The 27,871-nt window shown below is 41.6% G+C and overlaps 1 pseudogene; it reads left to right on the forward strand.

The window, feature by feature from the left end:
- The first annotated feature begins 321 nt into the window (after nucleotides 1-321).
- On the forward strand, nucleotides 322-18,099 carry LOC129006524 (uncharacterized; annotated as a pseudogene).
- The last annotated feature ends 9,772 nt before the right edge of the window (nucleotides 18,100-27,871 follow it).

A 27,871-nucleotide genomic window follows, 5' to 3' on the forward strand; every position in this document is an offset into this window, starting at 1 on the left:
GAACAGGTTTTGGGCTTAAGGCATGGAAAGTTTGGTCCTTGCCCGTGTTATTTGGCTCTTTTCATTTTTGTTGTTATTATGGTCAAGACTATTTTGGCTGGTGCAGATGAAACCAATGGAGATTAATCTCTGACCTTGTCCTTGAAAATCCCCTACCAGGAGCCAGATCCCACTTGAGAGCACAATGCCTCATGAACACAGCAGCTCCTTGGAAGGCAGATGCTCCCTTCCTTGAGCTTCATGTGGCGAGGTCAGGCCCCTGTTAGATCCCTGGAGCCTGGTTAAGGGAAGAAACCACAGGCAACAAAGCCCAACTGGTCCATGCTGCCCTGGGCTGGGGTGGAGGGGGATGCTGGCAACTTCATGGAGCACGGCAGTCCCTCTGCACTGCTGTGGGCTCCGCGCGAGCTGGGAATTCCAGTCTGGAATCCAGAAACTCTGCTTGTGGTCAGACCCAAGAAAAGGCTTATTTCTTTCAATCAGAGCTTTGCCATCTGTACAGAAGGAAGATTTTCTGGTCTCTTTGTGTGAGTCAGAGTTTTCCAGAAAAAGAGAACCAGTAAGAGATTCTACATTGTGTTAGTCCGTTTTCATGCTGCTGATAAAGATATACCCAAGACCGGGGAACTTACAGAAGAAAAAGGCCTAATGGACTCACAGTTCCACATGGCTGGGGAGGTCTCACAATCATGGTGGAAGGTGGCAGGTACATCTCACATAGTGGCAGACAAGAGAAGAGAGCTTGTGCAGGGAAACTCCCCTTTATAAAACCATCAGATCTTGTGACACTATCACGATAATCGCATGGGAAAGATTTGCCCCCATGATTCAATTACCTCCCACTGGGTCCCTCCCACAACATGTGGGAATTGTGGGAGCTACAATTCAAGATGAGATTTGGGTGGAGACACAGCCAAACCATATAATACATATATAGAGATAGAAACAGAAAGAGAGAGAAAGAATTTTTCATCTGTATTTGTGTTGTGTGAAAAGATATATGTAGAGAGAGGCTTATTATAAAGAATTGGCTCCTGTGATCATTGAGTCTGAGAAACCCCAAAATCTGCAATCAGTGAGCTGGAGACTCAGGAAAGCCAATGGTATAAGTTCAGTCTGAGTCCATGTCCTAAGGTAGAAGAAGACAAGTGTCCCAGCTTGAAGACAGGTGAGGGACAACAGATTCTCCTGTACTCAGCCTTTTTGTTCCCTTCAGACCCTCAACTGATTAGATGCGGCTCACCCACATTGATTAGATGTTTTACTCAATCCACCAAGTCAAATGTTAATCTCACCCAGAAACACCCCCACAGAGACACCCAGGATAATGTTTGACCAAATATCTGAGCATCTGTGGTCCAATCAAGTTGACACATAAGGTTAACCCTCCCCCTCTTCTTCCCAGATGTGTTTTGAGATGTTCGTGAAGCACCTTGGATAGGTGCTTACAGGCTCAAGAAGTATCAGAGGACAGCATGGTATTATGCCTTTTTCCCTTAAAATGAATTTCTATGTAGTAGCGAATTTTGTGTCTATATTTGCACTGTCTGAAATGATAGTCACTAACCACATGTGGTTATTGGCACTTGAAATGGGACCAGTGCAACTGAGGAATATAATTTTAAAATGTTGTTTAAATTTAGTTAACGTAAATTGAAATAGCCGCATGTCGCCAGTGGCTACCATATTGGGCAGTTCCGCTGTAGATGCTCTCTGAGCATCAGTCTGCAGTAGTATCCAATAAGACACTTACAGCTGCTGCAGGATACAGGACACGGCACATGAAGAGATCTGTAATATTCACATCTATGGAATATCAGGTCTCAAGTAGGCTCATTTGGTCTCAGGAGCTCCTATCAGATATACAGCTGACATTCATCATGTACTTGTTACTGAAAGGAAATGTGCTATGCATGTTGTCTTTGTTAATTCATTTATTGGGCAAATATTTATTGAGAGCATTATCTGGGCCAGGCAGTGGAATAGGTTCTGGGAATACAGAGGTAAGCCAGATAGACACAGCCCCTGCCCTGGAACCATTTGACCAGGGAGAAAAGCGAGCAACCAGCTAAACACCTGGGTCCTAGGTCACAAGCTTGTTCACATCTTCACTCAACAAATACTGACCAGGTATTGTCCTTCTCCTGGGACCTAGCAGTGAACAAAACAGAGACTCTCCTCCCATGTCATTTGCATTTACTGATCAGTTACAAGTCACGTGGTCTACCAATGGAGTTATCCAGAATCTTGTTTAAATGTTGATATTTACAGCAACCTTATGAAGTAAGTGTTGGTTTTTTTTTTTTTTTTTGACAGAGTTTCGCTCTTTCGCCCAGGCTGGAGTGCAGTGGCATGATCTTGGCTCACTTCAACCTCTGCCTTCCGGTTTCAAGTGATTCTACTGCCTCAGCCTCCCAAGTAGCTGGGATTACAGGCACCCGCCACCATGCCTAGCTAATTTTTTTGTATTTTCAATAGTGACAGAGTTTCACTATATTGGCCAGGCTGGTGTTGAACTCCTGACCTCATGATCTACCCACTCAGCCTCCCAAAGTGCTGGGATTACAGGCGTGAGCCATCGCGCCCAGCCCACAAGTTTTAATGCCTTTTTTTCATAGATGCTGAAACTGAAAAAGGGTGTGGTTAAATAATTTGCCTAAGCCAGTCTCTGGCAGAGATGGGATTCATATCCAGCTACTGATGACCAAACGTGGTGAACAGGTATCCTACGTCCCAAGGAACCCCATTCCACCTGAGCACCGGATGGGAGGGATATTGCAATCACCCCCGTGCATGATGGACAGGTCTGGGAGCATTGGACACTCAATGGAAACTCATGCCCCCTGTCAGAAATTGGCAACTGCCACTGCCACTGCCACTGCCACGGCACTTGCAAAGTTTGCACACGGTCCAGATGTGGCCCGGCTTGTTGCTGTCATGGTAGCAATAGTAATTACTTAGGGGATTTCTGCAGATCTTGCTCATATTGTGCATAATGGGGTATAAAATATGGAAAATTTGCCTCTAAAATAAAGTGTTGCTGGCAAACTCAATGTTTCTGAAGCTGTTTAAATTAAGCTCAGTCCACATGAGAAAATTGTGGAAGATTTGAATAAGCAGAGTAGAGTAGATTAGAGGAAAATGGAATGAAGCTCCCAGACAAACAGGAGCTCATTGTAGGGGACAGTACTGATGAGTAGAGGAGATGCTGTGTGATCACCAAACAGCTAAGGAGCCAGGCAGAGGCAGCCCTGTTGAACCAATCACTCCAAAAAGTGAGACCGAACCACAAGCTGCAATGTCAGAAAAGCACTCCACACGCTGGCAGAGAGCTCGAGTGAGGATTCAGGGTCAAGATCCAGTGGAGAAAATACCCCTCCCTCCCTTTTTGTCTCCCTCCCTCCTTTCTTTCTTGCTTGCTTGCTTGCTTGCTTTCACTCTTTCTTCTTTCTTTCTTTCCTCCTCTCCTCTCCTCCCCTCCCCTCCCCTCCCCTCCCCTCCCCTCCCCTCCCCTCCCCTCCCCTCCCCTCCCCTCTCCTCTCCTCTCCTCTCCTCTCCTCTCTCTCCTCTTCTCTCTCTCTCTCTCTCTCTCATGGGTTTACTCTGTCACCCAGGCTGGAGTGCAGTGGTGCAATCACAGCTCACTGCATTCTCTACCTCCTGGGCTCAAGCAGTCCTCTCACTTCAGCCTCCCAAGGAGCTGAGACCACAGGTGCACAGCACCACACCAGGCTATTTTTTTTTTTTTTGTATTTTTTGTAAAGATGAGGTTTTGTCATGTTGCCCAGGCTGGTCTTGAACTCCTGGGCTCAAGAGATCAGTCCACCTTGGCTTCACAAAGTGTTAGGATTATAGGCGTGAGCCACCACACCCAGCCTTTTTATCTTTTTCGTTTCTTTTTTTGTTGAGACGGTGAAGTGTCTGTTGTCCAGGCTGGAGTGCAGCCTCAACCTCCTGGACTGAGGTGATCCTGACATGTAAGCCTAGCGAGTAGCCAGGACTATAGATACGTGCCACCATGCCTGGCTAATTTTTTTGTAGAAACGAGGTCTCCTTATATTGGCCAGGCTGGTCTCAAACTCCCTTGGCTCAAGCAGTCCCCTGCCTTGGCCTCCCAAAGTGTTGGGATTACAGTCAGGAGTCACTGCACCTGACCTGAAAATATTTCTAATCTTTGAGTTAATGCCTGTTACTCAGGAAATACAATGTATACATAGAAAATTCTGTATTTGAATTTCGGAAAATTTTGAAAATTTGTATTCTATTTATATGGTTGTGTTTATTAAAAGGGCCTCCATTTCATATACCTTAACAAAGAAAGGTATATGAGTTCTGAGTTCTAAATTTAGATTAAATGTATTTTTAAATTTAAAAAAAAGTAATTTTCATGGTGTTCTGTTGGGAATAGCACAGTGCTGTGGGTTTGTGAGATAACGAGCGAGAGTGTTCCTGCTGGGTTAGAATCATTTGCTTCTTCCACAGGGAAAGAGAATTCTGTAATGGACTATAGTGAGTTGTGACTTACTTTGGCCAACGAAGCCATTTTTTGATGGGTTTTCTCCATCTCCTGTTTCCTGTCTCAAGATCAGCAACGCTTCCAATAGAGGCTGCCACTCATTTCCGGGTGTGGAGCGGAAGCTGAGCTGGCCTGCCATAGACACCAATGTGAACTAGAAATCAACCGTTTATTGTTGTGGGTCATTGTGATTTTGAGGTTGTTTCTTACTGTGGTATGGCCCAGCCTGTCCTGACTCTTACAGCAACGGATGTTTTCCCTACACTACAATCTCAGCCCTCAGGGATGCGTCTCCGCCTTGAGAAATAAGATTCATTCAGAGGATGTGGTTGTTTTCTTTCTCACAGAGGATGCAGGGAAGAAGGAAATGGGCTTTGCAAGAATTTTAGTGAAGATAAAGCCAACTCATTATCCATGAAAAATACACAGAGCACAGGGTTTGAAGTCAGATAGTCCCGAGTTTAAATCAGAGCTACTACTTATGTGCTGTGTGGCCTTAAGGGAATTATTCAATCTTTCTAAAAATCAAATTTTCTTTCTATAAACCTGGGATAAAAACACTTATATTTACAGTGTTTAATTGCATACTGTTAAAATTATATATATGAAGATATATACATATATGTATAGCCCTTAGCAGAGTATAACAGACCAACATATGGGTTTACAAGACGTATGTATTCATATATATAAATTATAATATGAATACATATTAATATATATGTGTATGCCATATATAAACCCATAGTGTTGGTCTGTTATACTCTGCTAAGGGCTATATATATATGTATATACATATATATTCATGTATTCATATATATGAAGCCCTATATATGTATATATTCATATATATAAATGATATATATGAATAATATGATATGAATATACATGGAGGAATTATATATATATATATATATGAATCCCTTAGCATAGTGTAAGAGCCTGACACTGCAGGTTTAAGAGATGTAGGAGCTCAGTAAATGGTAGTTCTTATGAACATTCATATACACGCACATAGAGGCATTTAAATGATTTACTTACACAGTCTGAATGCTGATACAACATCCACAAATTTAAGGAGAAATGCAATCATAGAAACCACTCATGAGCTGGCATAGCTGATGCATCATATGTTTGCTCTAATTGCAATATGGCTAGATAGCAGTTTAAAAGATTCAACAATTATTTAACATTTTAGAAGCCAAGTTGATTTGAGGCTGTTTTTAGAAATAGAATATTTTCATATATGGTAAAATTTCAAGAGTCGTATTCAAACCAAGCCGCCAAATCATTTCGGTTGTCTTTCAAAGACGCATCTACTGATGGCATGGTTCCAGATGTGTCAATGACAAGTGAGATTAAAAAAAAATCACATGTTCTTCCTACTCACAGCTAGCTTTAAGACTGGTGATAGAAACAGGTGTGTGAGCAATGAATTATATTAGGAGACAAACAGCAGCCTAAATAACATGCTCAGGCTACACCAGTCAAATGTAGTGTGCTGAGCCTGGGGTGCCCAGTGTGGCCCACGACGAGCGCACTAGCACCGATGGGAGAAGCTCCACCATCACTTAATGAAGACAAGTCCTGCCTTGCTGGCATATGATCAGCTTTAGTCTTGCTCCAAAACTACAGCAGCGGCAGTAACAACAACCTGTAACATAGCAGAGCTCTCCATTCATCCCTCCATGTGCCGGATGCTGAGGGGAGTGGTGAGATGGGAGTGTGAGCCCCACCTGCATGAACCTACGCCAACCAACCCAGAGATGAGGCTCCATCAGGGCATCAGGTTTAGGCTGGGGCAGGAGGCCAGACTTTCCTGAGAACGTAATATTCAAACGGAGACCAGAAGGAGAGTAGAATATGTGAAAGTGGTGATTTGGGGAAGAGCTTTGACCCTTGAGCTGTGGGAGGAAGGCCCATGAGGCTGGAATAAGGCAAGAGAGGGGCAGAGTGATGGGGGAGAAGGCTGGAGAGGCCAGGGTGGGCCAGGCAGAACCCAGCGGCTGTGCACCTGCTGACCATGTGCCACGGGAGGTCATTGGAGGGCTTTACGAAGGGGAAAGATATCATCTTACTAATGTTTTTAAAAGTTTTTTATGCTTCCTCAACATATTAAACATGGAATTACCATGTGATCCAGCAGTTCTACTTCTGGGTATATACCAAAAAGAATAAAAAGTAGGGACTCCAACATATTTATACCCTAGTGTTCACAGCAGTGTTATTCACAATAGCAAAAATGTGGAAGTGAAGTAACCCCGGTGTCCACTGATGGAGAATGGATAGGTAAGGGATGGTCTGTCCACACAATGGAATATTATTCAGCCTTAAAAAGGGAAGGAAATTTTGGCACATGCTACAGCGTGGATGAACCTTGAAGACAACACGCTGAGTGAAATAAGCCAGACATAAAAGGACAAATACTGTGTGATACCACTCCCATGAGGTCCCTAGAATAGTCCAATTCAAGGAGACAGAGAGTAGAGAGGTGGTTGCCAGGGGCTGGGGGAGATGGAAGAATGGGGAGTTATGTTTCCTAGGGACAGAGTTTCAGTTTGGGAAGAAGTAAAAGTTCTGGAGGTGGATGGTGGGAATGTTTGCGCAACAATTTGAATGTACTTAATGCCACTAAACTGCACACTTAAATATGGTTAAAGTGGGCCAGGTGCGGTGACTCATGCCTGTAATCCCAGCACTTTCGGAGGCCGAGGTGGGCAGATCACTTGAGGTCAGGAGTTTGGGACCAGCCTGACCAAAATGGCGAAACCTTGTCTCTACTAAAAAAACAAATAAACAAACAAAAAAAAACAAAAATTAGCCAGGCATCGTGGTGCGTGCCTGTAATCCCAGCTACTCAAGAGGTTGAGACAGGAGAATCAGTTGAACCCAGGGGGCAAAGGTTGCAGTGAGCTGAGACTGCACTACTGCACTTTAGCCTGGGTGACAGAGCAAGACTCCATCTCAAAAAACAAAAAAGTCTACCTCTATCTCTATCTCTATCTCTATCTCTATCTCTATCTCTATCTATCTATATATATGGTTAAAGTGGTAAGTTTTATGTTATGTATATTCTAACACATTAAAACAAAGCTTGTTATGGGTGCTTTAGGGGGAACGGGGGGGCGGTGGGGGATGAGAGTGGGAAGGGAAACCAGTGTTGGAGGGACAAGCCTCCTGGCTCTTGCAGTAGCCCCAGGAGGAGCCTGGGATGGAGCAGCAGAGATGAAGGGAGTGGGTGGGTTCTCTGCTCACAGGTGAGGTGAGCTGTGCTGGGCTGGGTGATGAACCAGATGGGAGGATGTGGTGAGACAGCGGGAGAGCCAGGTGCCAGGGATAGCTGCTCCCCGTTCTGGCACCAGCAATGAGAAAATAAAAACACCACAGAGTGTGGCAGCAATCGCTGGGGGAGGGACACACTTGGTGGTGCGGGGAGGTGGGGCGGTGGGGGTTCAAGTGTTCAGGTTGGACACATACCACCTTTGAGATGACTACGAAAGACCCAAGGGTGGGCATTAAGTAGGGGGCTGGATACATAGGTCTGGAGCTCAGCAGGACACACCAGGAAGGAAATGGGAGATGATAGAATGGGAATGTCACGGAAACCACAGGGAGAGAGGGGACTGCTCAGGTGGAGGGTGAAGGGCAGTAGTAAAAAATGCAGGCCAGGAGGTGCAACAAGCCTACACCAGGCCTGACTGGTCAGCCTTGAATCCCAGCAAATTATCCTTTTCTCTTTAACCAGAGACATGAGCACTTGGATGAGAGTTGCCAATCGCTAGATATTTAAAACTGCTAAGTGAAATAAACTGAGCACAGAGAGACAAGCAATGCATGATCTCACTTTCATGTGGAATTTAAAACAATTTTTTGTTTTAATTTTTTCTGAGACGGAGTCTTGCTCTGTCGCCCAGGCTGGAGTGCAGTGGCGCAACCTCGGCTCACTGCAACCTCCGTCTCCCAGGTTCAAAATTCTCCTGCCTCAGCCTCCCCGAGTAGCTGAGATTACAGGAACCCATCACCATGCCCGGCTAATTTTTTTCTTTTTTTTGGGTTTTTAGTAGAGATGGGGCTTCACCATTTAAAACGATTTGAATTCATAGAAGTAGCGGGTAGAATGATGGCTACCAGAGGCTCGGGGAGAGGGAGGAAAGGGGAGTTATTGGTCAAAGAATACAATGTTTCAGCTCGACAGGAAAAATAGGTTTTGAGATCTATTGCACAGCAGAGTAACTACAGTCAATGATGCATATTTCAAAATAACTAAGTTATGTATAACAAAATAACTAAATGTATCATCACAGAAAATGTCAAGCAATTGAGTTGAGGGATTTGTTCGTTAGCTTGATTTAATCACCCCACAATGTGTACATATATCAAAATATCTCATTATATGCCATAAATGTAATGCAATTATGATCTGTCAATTAAAAATAATATAAAAATGCATGGAAACGAAGTACACAGGGCAGTCCTGCTAGTCCCACGGACCTCTGGTTCTCCAAGCTGCAAAATGCAGATGACTGGCTCCCTCGGTGGCAGGAGACAGGGTCAGGTTGGAACCTAAGTAGGCATTGAGTATCAGATCTTACCAAACCAACTCTATCAAACCCTCTCTGCTTGGAGAGGCCCAGCATGAGAGAGAGCGAGACATAAAGGAAAAACTGTGATGGCTAGGAGGGAAAGGAGGTATAGAGCAGCAAGGTCCACAGCCTACCTGAAATACGAAGGCTCTGTGTCTGTATGCCGTCTATTTTGTTTGCATAGGGATCCTCTTTTTCCTTCAATTAGTCTGACAGAGGCTTTGCTGATCGCAGGCAAGAGAGTGAAGAAACGCCCACACAGCAAGTGTTCTCATCTTCAGGCAAGAGGCAATGCCAGTCTCCTATTATAGTGGTCATAAAAAATGTCAGTTACTGTACCATGTACATATGTTGAAGGAGAAATTCCTTCTTGCTCTCTCCTTGTCTCTCTTTTTTAATTGCAGGAGACTCCTTTTGGAGCTTAGAATTAGTTTGCATTTTCTGGACATGCTCCAGCTGGCCCCAAAGTGGGTAGCAGAGAGGAGCTAGTTGTAGAATAATGGAGATTTTCCTCAATATGTAAGAACTCCCTAGCCCGGGCACGGTGGCTCATGCCTGCAATCCCAGCACTTTGGGAGGCCAAGGCGGGCGGATCACTGAGGTCAGGAGTTGGAGACCAGCTTGGCCAACATAGTGAAACCCCAACTTTACTAAAAATACAAAACTTAGCCGGGCATGGTGGCAGACGCCTGTCATCTCAGCCAGCTACTCGGGAGGCTGAGGCAGGAGAATCACTTGAACCTGGGAGGCAGAGGTTGCAGTGAGCCGAGATCGTGCTACTGTGCTCCAACCTGGGTAACCAAGCAAGACTCTCAAAAAAAAAAAAAAAAAGAACTTCCCAAGAGTAAACACTACTAAAATTTTGTATTTCAGCTGGGGAGAGTTTACCAGCCACACACTTGGATTAGGATGGGGTTACCATAATCTATGCTGGCACAAGTGAGAAGTGGATGTCTGCTGGGGGCTGTCAGAAAAATCGGTGGGGAAAGAGCTCAGCTGCAGGTACCAGTGAGCCTTGAGATGCTGTGGACTGTGGGCAAGCTTTCCAGGCCTAGGAATTTAGGCCGGATTTTGAAGCTTGGCATCACCACGACCTGGAGGGTAAAGGAGAAAGACTTTGGACCCAAATCCAAAGGAATGAAGTAGGAAGAGGAGGCCAGGTGGAGTTGGAGGCATGGACAGGGGCTATGCATGTCTCTGGAACCAGGTTCAGGACACCTAGAGTTTTGTGATAGAGCGCCAGGTGTAGGAGGGACATGGTAGATCCAGAGGTTCTGCATCCTGAGAGCCTCCTGCCTCCTGGGGCAGAGACACAGGGTGGGGAGGCTGATGGTCCTGATGCTGGCACCAGGCCTTCTGTGGCAGAGGATTCTGCTCTGCTTCCTGCCCAGCCCTGCGTCTGAGGCCAGGATGTAGGCAGGCTCAAAGCAGGGTGAGGACATGTGTATATGCATATGTGTGCATGCCTGGGTGTGCACATTTGTTCACATGCATGCACACATCTGCGTGCATATTTATGTATGTGCATGTGCATTTTGTGTGTGTGCACATGTGTGTGTTGCTTCCAATAATATCCCCATGTCTGGCCTTCCTACTGCACGCAGCCACATCTGGAGGCAGGCAGCTGAGCCAGATGAACTGTCAATACCCATCTAGCTTTATTACAATGTGATTCGGGGACTCTGCAGAGAGCACTCTGCAGCAAAGTATGACATGGGATCTTTTTCAGCTATGGACTTGCCAGCAGTCTTCTGCAGCCATGTCTTCTGGGCCAGCCTTGTAGGGAATTGCCCCTCCCTATTCCTGCCCAGCCTGGTTCCATCTGGTTGCTGTCAGGCTCCCGGCTGCTGGGTGGAGGAGAACTGCAGTGGCAGAGTTTGCTCATCTGGATGCTTAATAAGCAGGCACCCTCCCTATGCCAAAGTAAAGCATGCAAGAGAGGACTCTGACGGGTTGTGGGCAAGATTAGCGTCAGCTTTGCCATCCCCAATCTCATCATGACCTCCTGGGTAGGGGAAAGGGAGCCCCTGGCAGAGGCTGTGGCCTTCTCTTCACTGGCAAGATGTGGACTTTTCCTCCTAGTTATGAAAGGTCCATGGGGTGTGTCACACATTGAGGGAGGTCTAAGAAAAGGAAACTGCCACCCATGTTTGACTGTGATGACACTGGTAGAAATGCCATCCCTGGAGCAGGGATAGAGACCGCCTTCTCCTTCCCCTTGTGTTTGTTTCCATGTGCTTGTTTCCACTGGGAGTGGGAGGATGAGTTTAGAGAGTATTGAGATGATGCCTTCATTTAGGTGAAGCAGAGCTTGGCCAAATCTAAAGTCAAGCTCCATAGATGGAGCCTCGCTAGAGAGCTGCCTCTGAGGAGCTAGGATTGCTTATAAGAACCAGGGAGGAGGAAACACAGTGGGATGGGGTAGGCAGGGATGCAGGCTGCCCATGGAGCAAGGTGGAGAACCTGTCACAGGGTACCCGGGCTTTTACGAGGGCTTTTCGGGGAAGGAGCTGTATCAGAGGCTGTTACTTGCCTCCTCAATATCCATTCTTCCCTTGTGTTGCTATCACAGGAAGGTGAACGCGTGCCCAGCTAAAAGCCTATATTTCAGTGTCCCTTGCTGGAATTGTGGCCAAGGAGATGTAAGTGGAAGTCACTGGACGGGATTCTGGGAAGGCTTTGTGAAGGGGGCTGACCCAGCTGGAAAAAGGGACCTTTTGTACTTCTGTCTTCTACTTTTTTGTATCTGCAAAGAAGTGGGATGACTGGAGCTCCAGCAGCCATCTTGTGCCTATGAGGTGAATTCTGGAGAACAAAATCCCACAGCCGAAGGTGGTGGAGCAGAATGATATAGGGTACCTGGTTCCTGCTGACAATGTGGAGCCCTCCTATGCTCCCTGGGCATCTCTCCTCAGACGATGCCATGTGAAAGAAAGTCATCCCATAATGTGATTAAGCCATGCTTACTTTGAGTCTCTGCTTATAGCAGACAAAAGCCATTTCTAGATAATTCAGGAGACTAGGCAATACAGACTAGCCTGCTTGCAAGACAAGCTTTCTTAGTCAAGCCTAGGTCTTCACATAGGACTCTTATTCAGGGAATTAGACTGAGAAAAAAGGCAAAGAGGAATCTACATGAAAGAGTGTATTGTGGTGAAAGTTAAACAGTCAAAAATAAACAGCAGTGTCGTTAACAAAATGCCCTTCTTCAATGTACTCAAACACTTCAGAGTCCTGTTTTCTCAGAATTAGGGGATTGAACATGACCTTAAATATCATTTAATTTGTTTAGCCCCACTCCCCTTTTTTCTTTTCTCTTTTCCCCTTTTCTCACCCACAGAAAGTCAGTGTCTTTCTGTTTGTGCCTGCTGGCCTTTTGCTGCCAATATCTGAGCAAAGTTGCTCCATATGACCCTGTGATATTGGCAGATCACAAGATTTGTCTCAAGTCATTCAGTATCAGATCCCAGAAGTAGCGACTCTTCTTTTGCTGATGCCTATCCATCTATTTGTCTATCTCTCCATCCATCTATCTACTTATCCATCCATCTGTCCATCCATCCATCCATCCATCCATCCAATTTCATCCATCCATCCATCCATCCATCTACTTATCCATCCATCTGTTCATCCATCCATTAATCCATCCATCCATCCATGCATCCATCCATCCATGCATCCATCCATCCTTCCATCCATCCACCCATCCATCCATCCATTTGTTCATCTGCCCATCCATCCATCTATCTTCTCTCTCTCTCTCAATCGTCTATTTGTTGGTTGTTTCAAGCACTGCGGCTACACAATTTAAATACATAATCTTCACAGCAACCCTACGAGCCTTGTTATCTCCATTCCACAAACTAAGAAATGAGGCTAAAGATAATAAAGTAATTTGCCTAAGGTCAAAGAACTAAATGCAGGATAAGGTTTGGAAGTGTCTATGTGGTTCCAAAGAACCCGACACATTGAACCACTTTGCTAGGCTGGCTTGTCTGGGTTATACTTCCACATGACAAGCAAATAGAGAATTCATTCCAGCCAACACACACTGATTGCACAAACATAAAACAGATCTTATAAAAATATATATTTGATGGGCTTCCAGGTAAAGACTTTGTGTACAGCCTATCATGATTTACTCTGGCCTCAAAAACTTGCTTTAAAAGCCCAGAAAAAAAGGTGTGATGTTAAAAGTCTTTGGGTCAGTTGGGTAAGAGGACATCATCAGAGTGGCAAATCCTAATGAAATGGAAGCTCCATGGCCAATAGAAATGGACCCTTGTTAGATTGTGGCTTGTTGTAGCAATTCAAATATATTCACCTTTCAAATCATGTCTTTTCCAGGTATTATAACCACACAGGGGAAAGCCAGGTTAGCCCCTGTCTTAGAGGATGGTCCTTTTCTGGATCCCCAGGTTATAAATTTGTCCTACGACATAGGTTAGTGTATACTCTTGGCCCTTCAAAGGCTGTGGTATTTTGCTGCTGACCTTCAAGACGTTCCATAGTATGTAGTCATTTTAATTTTGCAGAGGTACAAGTTCAAGGGATATCTGAGATGAGATATTCAGCTAGTGAGGAGGCAAGGGGGTTAGCAAACCCTGTAAAGCTCTTCAGGTGATGAAACATTGTTAAAAGTATAGATAGCAATTTGGTAAGAGACAAAAACTTAATGAAATTTGAAAAGACCATTATCTTGTGGGATGGGGATATTTATAGGAAGGGTGACTCAGTGGGCAGGGACTGCTGGGAAAAGCCAGGAACCTGTAGAATCATTAGGATCCAGTCATTTGGAGTTTCCTCCAGGTCTGGGAAGACATTCTTTCCCAGTTCCCAAGGGCCATTGCACTCTGATTTGGAAAAAAATAATTTAGGATGAGTATAAAAATGATAAAACTTGCTCATCAAAGTGACATTTTAGACATATCTAAATATTACCACGTACCGTATTATACTGTCATAGTTTCCCACCATGTTTTGTTCCTTGGAATAAGGCAACTTATAAATACTCTCTATTATGGTTTTTTTTGTTTATTTGTTTGTTTTGTTTTGAGACAGGGTCTCACTGTCACCCAGGCTGGAACGCAGTTAGTGCAATCATGGCTCACTGCAGCCTTGACCTCCTGGGCTCAAGTGATCCTCCCACCTCAGCCTTCCAAGTAGCTGGGACTACAGGCATGCACCACCATGCCCAGCTAATTTTTAAAAATTTTTTTTGTAGAGACAGGATATTGCTATATTGCCCAGGCTTGTTTCCAACTCCTGGCCTCAAGTGATCCTCCCCCCTCAGCCTCCCAAGGCATAAGTTACTGGTGTGAGCCACTGCGCTGGCCTATATTACACGTTTTTGCTGCTTCTGTTGGGGAAGAATTTGGTGTTTTGTCTGAGAGAGATGAGAGGAACCTTGGCCAGATGCCACTACCAGGAACTCAGTGTCCTTCTGTTGGCACCTGCTTGCCTTTTTGCTGCCCATATCAGAGCAGAGTTGCTCATTTGCTTCTCTGGGCACATCTTGTATGGAATCTTGGGCCCCAGACAGCAGGGCTGCAAATGACACACTCAGCTGCAAGGCAGCAGTGATCTGTGGATGGGATTCAAATCCAGAGAAAAAAATGGGAGGCTCGAACTGCATCTGAAAATCAGCAAGAAAGAAGCAAATTCACGTGAAATGGCACAGCCATCACTTCAGCGTTGACTCATTCTACTCAAACCTGTCACGGCTCACACGGGAGTGGTCGTTGGAATAAGGGACTTCTCCTCAGGCGAATGACAAAGAAACACAGATTTGGATTTGCCCAGGTGTCTGGAGAGGAGGCTGCCCCTGGATGCCGCGCCCCACTGTGCAGAAAGGGGGTGCCTGGGGCATTGTCACCGCAGCGAGTCTGCACCTACCATCCTCTGGCCTCTTTCTGCCACCTCTGCAGCCTCTCCAATTAAATTTTAAAAAAGTAAAAGTGGGGACAAGAATCATCTGCCTGCCTGTGTTTGGCCCTCCTTCCAAGTTTTTGTGTTCTGTTTGAAATCAAACTTATGCTTTCTTCCAAAATGAATGACAGAGAGAGAAAAAAGAAAAAGCCACCCAGGCTTGAAAAGTGGTAGCTTCTTGCCGCCGACTTCCTGCCGGTGCCAAGTCAGAGGGAGCTCTGCATGTCCTCAGTTCACCCTCACCAGGCCACACCGCATGCAAATAAGAAGCTGTTTCAGTGTCTGCCCATCTGAGACGCTGACATAAAAAAGGAAGAAAGAAAGGAAAAAAACCACCATCACCACCAACAAAAAAACCCAAAACTGATTAATTCTCATAGATTGCAGCAGAGCAGGGGGCCTGGTGGTGACACATCCTGTTTTGCTCTTCAAGTTGTCATCCCCCAAGCCAATAAGCTCCCTCATGAATGGCACCAGTTATGAGGGGTGACAAAGAATTCAAAACACTCACAGGACAATTTTCCTAACCCTTGGTCTCTCGGAATGCTATTTTTTAGGCTAATTTGTTTTGATGAGAAAACTATGCCTGCTAGGCCTATTTTTAAGCCATATTTGAAGTCAACGCAGTTGGTATTTGATCTTGCAAGAACGACAGAGGCGTCAGCAGCAGCTCTGCCATTTAAGAGCTGTAGCCTGGTGGGACACTGTCCTGCAACCAGGGCCCCAGCACAAGAAGTATCTCTGTTGTTATTTGCTTCTCTTCTCTGAGATCCATATTTGATTTGAAAAATCACCACTTGAGCAGCACCTGGTGATTACGTAACCATTCAACTCTGTGTTTTATCCTAGGGCTAGGTAAGAAATTGAAAATCCAGCCTGAAATAATTAGTTTAGCTGCAGACAGGGTATATTAAACAGGCTCAATTTAATAGAGCTAGAACCATAAGATGAATGTATTTATCTTCAGTCAAAGATGACATGTTGGACCGATTCCTTCATTCATCACTTTTCTGTTATGTTTAGCCCTAAGGAAAGTCTTTTTTAGATACGTAAGATGCACTTTCAGGGTTAAATCATCTAGTCCAGTCTGAATAAAACATCAAAAGCACCTACAATCCCAAGCTCCTTCAAGAACTTTGCAGGCAGTCTTCAGGTGAGATTGGTAAGACTATTAATTGGAGTAATGAAATGAAGTATTATCACATCTATTTATTTTTCTCATTTTCTTTTAACTTCTCTTTTGTGTATATTCTAAAATACACATAATTTTCGGTTCAGTAGGGCATTTTCCGCTTGTAAGTAAATATGAATATATTTCAGAGTGAGCTCAAAGTTTTACTTTATATTTAGGTAAGCATTTTTTTTTTTTTTTAAGATGGAGTTTCACTCTGTCACCCAGGCTGGAGTGTGGTGGCTCGACCTTGGCTCACTGCAACCTCCACCTCCTGGGTTCAAGTGATTCTCCTGCCTCAGCCTCCTGAGTAGCTGGGATTACAGGCACCCATGACCATACCCGGCTAATTTTTGAATTTTTAGTAGAGCTAGGGTTTCACCATGTTGGCCAGGCTGCTCCAGAGCCCCTGACCTCAGGTGATCCACCCACCTCGGCTTCCCAAAGTGCTGGGATTACAGGCGTGAGCCGACAAGGTAGGCAAAAGTTAAAAACAAAAAAAACAAAAAAAAACAAAAAAATTTTTGGAATAGTCTGTAACAGAGGAGGGCCTGAAGAGACGTGAGGTGATTTGTAGAAGCATCAGCCAGGAGGCATTCCTCCAGGAGAAAAATTTTTACTTAAAGGAGAGAGCTTAGTGATGGAGAAGGAAAAGACCTCGACAGACATTCAAGATTAGAATCATAAATTGTCCATTGATTGGGTGTGGCTCTGGGAAGTGGAGGTGCTGTGGGCAGGGGCTGGCTTGGGCAATGAGAAAATGGTATTGCTTTTGTGCCCACTCTGTCCCAGGACTCAGCTGTGAGTGCCTCCAAATTCACCACATTTATCAAACCTCAGTGCTCTGAGACAGCATATGATGGCCTAGCAGGATGTCCATTCTTTTCCTGGAACCACCCATCCAGTTATCTCCTTGAGTCGCCTGGGCGGCGAAAGGTGGTCTCATGCACAATTGATGCGGTGTGATCCCCCTGCTATGTCACGCATGGCATCTGCCCTCTTCCCTGGCACCTCTGCCACTCCAGGTTATGCCTGTGTTGCTGCCCATTTTGTGCCCACTTGGAAAGCCTGAAACCTTCTCGTGCCTTCTACTGCAGCTGGGGAGCTTCTTCCACGTCTCATAGCCAGCTTCTCCAGAGGGAACTCCCAGAGCTGACTGTACTTTCCTACCTCAGAGTCTTCTTCCTGGGATGGTGTCAAAATATGAACAATCATAGTTTCATGCTTTCAGGAAACCACCTTCTCTTCCATCCTCTCCTTTGGCCTGCTCAGACATCCAGACTTCTTAAAAATATTTTTCCCACAGGCTCATGCAAATTAAGGGATGTGGCTGAGCATCTGCTTCAGTGTCCTCAAGCAGGTCATGAATGTTGCAAAGCCCAGAATTGTGCTAACCTGGTAGAAGGCTGGTTTAGCCAGAACACACAGAGAGGACCTTCTCATGATGGTGTGGCTGAATTCCACATGTTACTAACAGTATCTTGCCCTGACCCGACTCCAAGTACTGATCCCCAAGGAAGGCATAATAGAGAGCCCATCTTGGGGATGGATGATGACTTCATGTGCAAAACAAGTCAAATTCAGGATGTGTGTTGTGGGCAGAGATGGCAATGCCCAGTCATCTGTTAGGTATACAGGTCTGCTGTACAGGAGAAAAATCAGAACAGAATTTATGTTTGTAGTGTTTCTTTTAGAGGCTGGGGAATTGAAACCACAGGTGAGTAAGAATGTACAAGGAACCAGACCTTCTTGAAGAAATAGCTGATCCAGATTGGTGTCAGGAGCTGTACAGGGGGATCCAAGAATGTCTTGTCATACAAGCCGGACAGCTATTAAAGACAACTGAGGTCATGGCAAAAGGGCCCAGGCTTCTACTGGCCAACAATAAGACAATTTGAGCATCCCAAAGAATAATGACTTTAGTGGACTGAAACACATCAACATGTATACATCCATGAATTCATAATACTCAAAACGGTAAAACCAAATTCATTTGTTACCTTTGGAGGAGTCTGTCACCTCTGATTATTCTGAAAACTGGTAAATAAAAGGGGAAAATTCAAGCATTTATTCTGTTTTTCTTGTATAAACTGTACCTCACAGTTACTGAAGAGCTGATAAGGGAAATGTCTTCTTTATTGAAAAATTCAGCTGATACATTTGGAAGGAATGAGAGAATTAGAGTATCACCATTAGGTGACAACGAGGGTCCAGTTTTTTATTTTTCTTTTGCTGAGTGCTGGGAACATAGTGATAACAAAAAAAGCCATGGTGTTCTGGCCCTTGTGGAGTTTTGATTCTAGCACATTAATCAAATAATCCCAGAGCAAAAATAAAATGGCAACTATGGTAAGTGTAGACAAGGGAAAATACACAGAACTTTTAACAGCTTAGATCCGAGGAAGCTGACCAGCCTGCAAAAAGGGACAGCTTCCCTAGGGAAGTGACTTTGGAGCTGTGACGATGGATGACTAAGAGTTAACCAAGGAACGGAAGGAGGGACGAGGAGACACAGAAGGCTTTCCAGGCAGAAGCCAGAGCATGTGCAAAGATCCTGTGGCAAGAAGGAGCCTGGTGCAGGGGAAGAACGAAGAGACATGCAAGCTGGCTGGAGTTCAGAGAGGGAGATGGGCCGGCAGGTGGTTGGATGGGGAGGCAAGGATCAGATCATGAGTCCCTTGGAGAAGCAGGAAGGTATCATGATGACTAATGTCAGAGGCAGGGGAGGACAGGTAGGGATAGACAGGGAAGCAGTGCTGGGAAGATGCTAAAATGCTGCAGTTTGTGCTTGGAAAGATCATGGCCTGGTTCTTCCATTGTCATGATGGGTTGTTCTCTTTCTTATTGTTTTTCTAATTTGTCTTGACTAATGGAGAAGATCAGGAGCTCAAAAGATAGCGGTTGTTTACAGCACTCAGTTTGGCTGCTATAGGTTAATGGGTTTAGACTCTTTAAGGGGATTAGGCTTTTGCTCAGAGACCAGTGGAGTATTCTAGCCAGGCTGTCTTGTGAAGGTGGTATGTTAAGAACTAGGTTTGTCTGATTTATCAAATTAAAATGTGGTACATCAAATTAAATTTGAATTTCAGATAAATAACAACTAATTTCAGATGTGTCAGATAAAGAATGAATATGGCTCTAGTACAATATGGGATAATGAATATTTTCAGATAAATAGATGCCCTGTATTCTGTGTAGCAAGCATAACTAGAGAATCAATGTTAGTGCTCAAACTAAGAAGACTTTTGAGAAATTATCAGAGGTAAATACAAATATACATTTCCATCCATCCATCCATCCATCCCTGTTGAGCTCCAACTATGTGTCAGACACTTCTGGGGGGTTGAGGGTATTGTGATCAGTAAGACAAACTCTCTGCCTTTATGGTGTTTACATACTAGGAGAAAAATATTCATCTTAGAGAGATTATAAAAAACAAATCTTCAGAAATAGTACCTGTTACATCCAAAATAGAGGAATGTATAAATAAATGTTAATATGATGGACTAACACGCAGCCATTACAAAAATCCTGTTTTGAAGGCTATTAAATGTCATGGTGAATTGATTCCAATATAAAATCAAATGAAATAAAAGCAGTTCACAAAACCACGCATGAGGTATGTAAATTTTGTAAACCAAAATTTCAAGGTCACCTCAGTATCTAGAAAAATACACCAATGGTGGCTGTATCTGAGTGCTGCTAGAATTATTACTAACATTTTATTATTTACATTTATATTTTCTTTTTCACAGTTTCTACAAAGAATTATGGATGATTTTTATATTTAGAAAACCTTTTTTTATTTGTAGACATCTATTACCTGTGGGCCCCACAGCAGCATGGAAAAGATTAAAGATTTGTGTCAGCTTTGACGCTGCTGTTAATTATCAGGACAACCTACAGCAAGTCATGCCATTTATCTGGGCCTCACTTTCTTTGGATTTAATTATGGACTAAGCTGTGTTTTTCTGTGTAATTAAGAACCAAACTAAAGTTTAAAAAATATGTCTTTGTTTTATGGAAGAGTCCAGAGACACCATCATTATACTGTGTGTCTTTATAAAACCCATATACCTTATTCTTTTGTTTTATTTAGCTATTGTCTATAACTTACTTTTAAATATTCTAGTATAGACAGGTGTGTGTGTGTGTGTGTGTGTGCATGTGTGTGTGTGTATTCTGAATCCTCTATAAGGTTGTAGCTAAAATTTAAAATACTTTAACTGGACACACATCTTTTAGGAGTGGTTGGTAGTGTTTGAAGGACTACTATAAGGCCTTAATGATCTTTATCTCCAGAGAGTTCTAGAAGGTTCCCTAATTAGCCTAATAAATAAAAGAAGTTATTTTGCACTGGCAAATTAAGGAGTGTTGGAGATATGTGATTTGGCTAGAGCTATTTAAAGACACCCCTGTCCTTGCATAAATAGGGTTTAGGAATCTAGTAATCCTGGATTAGAAACTTTGTTTAGAGTGATGCCTAAACCAGGTATGCCAATCTGTCTTGTGTCCACATACTAACAGAGGGTTCTAGCAACTTAATCCAATTAACATGTTAGCTGAAGACTACTGCTAGAATGCTGTTATGTTTGTTTAGAGTTAATATTTCATGGAAGTGTCTGAACCCTGGTACTGTATTAGACTCATAGAAATGGCTTTGTGCCTGTTTGCTAATAAATATTTTTCTGTGTGGCAGAATTTGGTCTGGGGTTTGCTGTCTAGCTATCTAAATCACATATCTCTTAGTATCGCAGTAATGGGTGAAGAGATATATAGTTCTTCTCACCTTTAATTGTTGGATGTGCAAAGAACCTGGTAATTTTGAATGACCGAATGGATTGAGATCAGTTGGCATATTAACAATAAACTTTATTTTACAGAAATCTTTTATTTGAGGTTTTAAAATTATTATAAAACTAATAACGTATAAAAGTGTCTCCCAAACTAACACAGATTCCTACTACTTGGATGTATTATGTATCTATTACCTGTCTTTTATTTTTAGAATAGAGCTGTGTTCCACAACCTCTCAGTTTAGGCTTATAGGTTCAATAATTCATTAAAAATGAATGCTAGGTTTGAAAAGTGTCACCCGAATGCTAAATATTCAACAGGCAGCCTAGTTCTGGCTCTCTGGAGAGAGTAAAGAGAGGTTTTGGCAAAAAGTCTTGGAAATAACCAGCTGATCTTACTGCTTTCATTTTGATGAGATAATTTGTGTTTATGCACATATTGAATTACGCTTAAATACATGGAAAATTTAAAATGCCAAAGGAAGGGCAAAAATGCTACATAGCACACATTTTAAGTGTTTTTTTTTTTTTCTGCTAAACTCAAACCACTTGAAAGCTAGGAAGAGTCGCTGCTGGAAGTGACAGTAGATGCTCATAGTCATCACAGGAGCTGAGCTCTATAACTGTACCCAGCCCAGGGCCTGTACTTAACACTGGTTCCTACAAGGGTGGTGATGTGAAGTGAATGCTTGGGAACTGGGACTGGGATGTAAATTTCCCGTTTGCCAGGGGCCAGCTCTGGGACCTCAGGTGAATGTGACACCTCTCTGGGTAGCCAAGTCATCACCTACAGAATGCAGGACATGTCAAACGACTTCATTTGATGCACAATAAGCAAAAAAAAAAAAAATCAGCAAACTCTCAGGGGACTTTGTAAAGACACAGGCAGTTTGAGGAGGTAATGTGGCAGAGTGGGAAGAGTGAGAATTTGGTAATAACCAAACAAACAAATAAACAAAATAAAGAAACAACAGATAATGTTTTCTGAACATTTACTATGTATGGTGGAATATAATATCTTCGACAGATCTTTTGATTGAGTGTTTTTATAGGTAAGCTGATTCCTCAGTCTGAACCTTATTTGCCATTAAGACTGCCCCATGCAGTGCAGTTGGGAAGGCAGGAGATTAGATGCAGGTGAAGTCCTAGTCCTAAAGGAAGGGGAGGTAAAAGAGAAAAGCTCGACTTTTTCTGTTCCTGGATACATTATAGTATCAGGAGTAGGACAGGATGGAGGCAGAGTGAGCAGGTAATAGAGTGTGAGTGTGACCTTGGGCAAGTCATTTACCTTCTAAGCCTTGTAACTCAGCAAAACTGAACTAAGAAAGAATGAATTACTTTGCAGGTTGCTGTGAGCATTGTAAGTATACAGTCAATTCACTCATTTATTTGAGATGATATTCTGAGCAGAGTAGACTTATACATGTATGAGACACGGTTTCTATCTTTGAGGAGTTTATAGTGGAAAATGACATCTGTAAATAAACACAATAAAGTGTGACAAGTCCTCCCCTAGTCAGCCTAGAAAAGAGTTTTAAGAGCAGGTGAAGCACAAGCTGATTCTTTAAGGATATGTATCAGGTGGACGAAAGGGCAAGGAAAACCCAGGTGTGAAGGTATGTATGCATACGTATTACAGAACTGCTCAGGAGTATTAGTTTATTGTTATTATTGTTGTTATTATTGTTATTATTGTTGTCCTTGCCTTTGAGGGCTTATAACATCATTGAGAAAATGTGATGATTAAACATGGAAAATGCCACAGAAACAACAATAGCAACAACTCCAAGCTGTGCACTTGAGGGCTAGGGGCCTGTTAGGAAATAATAATAAAGAAACAACAGATAATGTTTTCTGAACGTTTACTATGTATGGTGGAATATAATATCTTCAACAGATCTTTTGATTGAGTGTTTTTATAGGTAAGCTGATTCCTCAGTCTGAACCTTATTTGCCATTAAGACTGCCCCATGCAGTGGAGTTGGGAAGGCAGAAGATTAGATGCAGGTGAAATCCTAGTCCTAAAGGAAGGGGAGGTAAAAGAGAAAAACTCGACTTTTTCTGTTCCTGGATACATTGCAGTATCAGGAGTAGGACAAGATGGAGGCAGAGTGAGCAGGTAATAGATATTTAATTCATTTATATTTAATATACTAATATTTACTTCTACCATCTAAATTTATGCTCTTTAATTGTCCCGAAATTTCTTTGTCCTCTTTGCTATTTTTAAGGGTAGGGATTAGTTTTTTTTCATTCTACTTTTTCCCCCTCCAGTAGTTAGAAAGTTATATATTTCTATTCACTTACTGCTTACACTAGAAATTATACTACTCATACTGAATATATCAAATTCTAACTGTTAATATCTTTGTCCTCTGGTGTACCAGATTATATTTCCTTTTGTAATTCTTAGGATTTGTCAGACATACTGAATCTGTAGATTGATGTCTATCATCATGAAAAAAAATTCAGAGACAGTCTTTTTAAATGCCTCTGTGATATTTTCTCTTTTTCTCCTGTTGACTCTGTTCAATTCTCTTTTCTTTTAGAACTCTGATTAGATTAATGCTTTACTTTCTTTATTTGACATGACACTTGTTCTCTTTTTCACATTTTCATCCTCTTTAACTCTCTGGATTATCTTCTGCATAATTTCTTCAGAGAAACTCTCCAGTTCGTTGTCTTTTCAGCTGTGTCCAATTTGCTATAAAACTTGTTTATTCACTTTGCTTTAAATATTTTAGTTTTTGTTTCTAGAAATTTCTTCCCCCATAGCTTCATGTTGGTTTTATGTCCTGCAACTTTATTGAATTCATTTATTAATTGGTTCTAATAGTTTTTTGGTGGCGTCTTTAGGGTTTTCTATATATAAGATCATGCTGATCTGAGAATAGGTACAATTTAACTTCTTTTCCATTTTGTATGACTTTTATTTCTTTCCCTTGTATACGTGCTCTGGCTAGGACTTCCAATACTATGTTGAACAGAACAGGGCTTGTTCTTGACTTGTTCCAAATCTTAGAGGAAAAGCTTTCAACTTTCCCCCATTAGGGATGATGTTAGCTGTGGGTTTTTCATATATGAACTTTATTGTGTACATTCCTTCTATAACTAATTTGTTGAACATTTTTTATCATTAAAGAATGTTGAATTTTGTCAATTTTTTATGCGTCTATTGAAATGATAAATTTCATTGATTCATTAGCTTATGTTGAACCATTCTTACACACATGGAATGAATCTCACTTGATCACAGTGAATGATTTTAATTCGCTGTTGAATTTGATTTTGTTGAGAATTTTTGTATGTATATTCAGATACACTGGCTTGTAGTTTTTAATTTTTTTGTAGTGTCTTTGTCTGGCTCTGGTACTGGGATAATGTTGCTCTTGTAAAATGAGTTAGGAAGTATTCCCTCCTCTTCAATTTTTGGAAGAGTTTGAAAAGAATTAATATTCTTTAAAGATTTGGTAGTATTCAGCAGTGAAGCCAGTAATTCCTGTGCTTTTTTTTCTAAGTTATCCAATTTGTTGGTGTATAATTGTTCATAATAGTCTCTTGTGATCTTTTGTATTTCTGTTGTATCTTTTGTAATGTCTTCCTTTTTTTATGATTTTGTTTTTTTCTCTTTTTTTCTTAGTCTAACTAAAGGTTTGTTGATTTGTGTTTATCTTTTGAAAAAGCCAGCCCATAGTTTCACTGATCTTATTCCTGCTCTGATATTTATGGTTTCTGTTTTTGTTCTTTTAGTTCGTTGAGGTGAGTTGTTTATTTGAGATTATTATTCTGTTTTGACATAGACATTTATTGCTATAAACTTCCCTCTTAGGATTACTTTTGTTGTATTACATAAGTTTTGGTATGTTGTATTTCAATTTTCATTTTTCTCAAAAAATTAAAAAAATTAAAAATTTTTTTCATTGATCCATTTGTTCTTCAGGAGCATGTTGTTTAATTTCCATGTATTTGTGAATTTTCCAAAGCTTCTCCTGTTATTGATTTCTAGTTTTGTACCACTGTGGTCATAAAAGATACTTGATATGATTTCAGTCTTCTTAAATTTGTTAAGGCTTGTTTTATGGCCTAACATATAATCTATCCTGGAGAATGTTCCATGTGTAGTTGAGAAGAATGTGTATTATGTAGCTGTTGAATGGAATGTTTTCTATATGTCTGTTAGGTCCATTTGATCTAGACTGTACTTTAAATTCAATGTTGCTTCATTAATTTTCTTTCTTTCCATTGCTGTCAGTGGGGTGTTGTCCTCTACTATTATTGTATTGAAATTTATCTCCCTTAAGATCTGTTAATACTTGCTTTATATATTTAGGTGCTCCAACATTGGGATTGACTGTGTATATATATATATAAAGTTGTTATATTCTGTGGCTGAGTTGACTCTTTTATCATTACATAATGACCTTCTTGATTTCTTTGTACAATTTTTGACTTAAATTCTATTTTATCTGATATAAGTATAGCTATTCCTTCTCTCTTTTGGGTTTAATTTGCATGGAATATCTTTTTCCATGAAATCACTTTGTGTGTGTGTGTCCTCATAGGTGAAATGAGTCTCTTGTAGACAGCACATAATTGGTTTGTTTTAAAAAAATTATTCAGCCACTCTGTGGTTTTTATTGGAGAATTTAATCAATTTATATTCAAGGTAAGTATTGATAGGTAAGAACTTACTACTTTCATTTTGTTAATTGTTTTCTAGTTGTTTTGTAAATCCTTTGTTCTTTTTTTTGCTATATTCCTTTGTATTTTTTTTTCTAGTAGTATGTTTTGATTTCTTGCTTTTTCGTGGTTACCATGAAACTTACAAAAAACATCTTGAAGTATAAAAGGTTATTTTAAGCAGATAACTTTGATGGCAAAAAAATAGAAAATAAAACTGTACAGTTTTAGTCCAACACTTGCCCAACATTTTGAATTTTTGATGTAATTAATTCAAATTAATTTAAATTTAATTTGAATTTTTGATGGCATAAGCTTTATATGGCATGTCTCTCAACAAATTATTGTAGCTATTATTAGTGTTAATAGTTTTGCCTCTAAACCTTCATACTAATGATATAAATGTTTTACACCCAATCATTACAGTATTAGAGTATTCAGAATTTGACTGTGTACTTAGTTTTACCAGTGATTTTTATTGTTTTTTATTACTCATTAGCATCATTTTCTTTCAGCTTGAAGAACTCCCTTTAATATTTCTTGTATGACAGGTCTAGTGGGGATGAACTTTTAACCTTTTGTTTGTCTGGAAAAATCTTTATCTCAATCTACTTCATTTCTGAAGGACAGCTTTGCTGGGTACAGTGGTCTTGGTCAACAGGTGTTTTGTTTGTTTGTTTTTCCCCCCTTCAGCACTTTGAATATATCACTATATCATTCTGGTCTTTCTTGGCCTGTAAGCCTTCTGCTGAGATATCTGTTGATAGCTGTATTGGAACTTCCTTATACGTTATTTGCTTCTTTCACCTTGATGTTTTTAGAATCCTCTCTTTGCTTTGGTTTTCAACAGTTTGATTATGTCTTGGGGTACTCTTGTTTGGATTAAATCTGATTGGAGATCTTTGAGTTTTCTATACTTGCATATTTACATCTTGCTTCAGGTTTGGAAAGTGTCCTGTGATTATTTTTTAAAATGAGCTTTCTACCTCTTTATATTTTTCTTCTCTTAAATTCTTATGACTTGAATTTTGGTCTTCTGATGTTGTTCCATAAGCACCAGAAGCTTTTCTTATTTTTCATTCTTTTTTCTCCTCTGACAATATTTTCAAATAACTTGTCTTTGGGGTCACAGATCCTTTTCTTCTGCTTGATAAATTCTATTGTTGATACTCTATTGCATTTTACATTTCACTTATTGTATTTTTTCAGCTCCAGGATTTCTGTTTCTTTAAAAAATTACTTCACTCTCTCTGTAGACTTCTTGTTCTGATAACTTATTATTTTCCTTATTTTATTGAATTGTTTATCTGTATTTTCTGGAAGTTCACTGAGCTTCCTTAAAAGAGTTATTTTCAATTCTTTCTCAAGCAGTTCATACATTTCCATTTCTTTAGGGCCAGTCACCGGCACTTTATTTTGTCTCTTTGGTGATGTCATGTTTTCCTGATTGTGCTTGATCCCAGTGATTATGCATTGATGTCTGCAAATTTGAAGTAGGTACTTATTTCATTCTTTGCCCAGGCACTTCATCTGGGAAAGCCTTTGAACAATCAGTTCATCCAAAGATTCTGGACAGGCTATCTGGCATGGTTCTAAAGCTTGGGGATACTGGGGCTGGTGCATCACTGGAGCGGGCCAGAAACCTGGGGTTGCTAAGGCTTGCCTGCCACTGAGGGCAGTCTGGACCATAGGGCCACTGAAGTTGGCTTGCCCTGTGTCCTGCCTGGTGCCTGAGTGGGTATAAAGGCTCAGTCTGCAGGTACCAGTTTGGGGTCTGGGGCTATGTGGGCCTGTCCAATGCTGAGTTTTACTGTGGCAAGACCAGTGTTGGAGACCAAGGCAAAGTCCTGTACTCACTTTTCTCTCTTTTCACCAAATGAATGACATCTCTCTCCATACTGTGCTGCCTGGGTTTGGGGAAGGAATGACGTGGGAAATGTAAAACTGTCCTTCCTACCCCCTTTAGTGTATTTTTTCTTATTATTGTGCTATGCCAGGTGTTGCAATCTCTCACCTGGTTTCCTCAGCTTTTGTAAAATTATTTTTGTGTGTGAATAGTTGTTCAAATTGATGTTTCTGCAGAGAGATAATCACTGGAGAGTTTTCTTCCACCATCTTGCTCTGTCCCTGTCTTCTTAACAGATATATTTCTAATGGAAACTTTCAGGAAATACATAACAAGGAACACAACGTTGAT

The sequence above is a fragment of the Pongo pygmaeus genome, chromosome 8, assembly GCF_028885625.2.
Source record: "Pongo pygmaeus isolate AG05252 chromosome 8, NHGRI_mPonPyg2-v2.0_pri, whole genome shotgun sequence".
Lineage (NCBI taxonomy): Eukaryota > Metazoa > Chordata > Mammalia > Primates > Hominidae > Pongo > Pongo pygmaeus.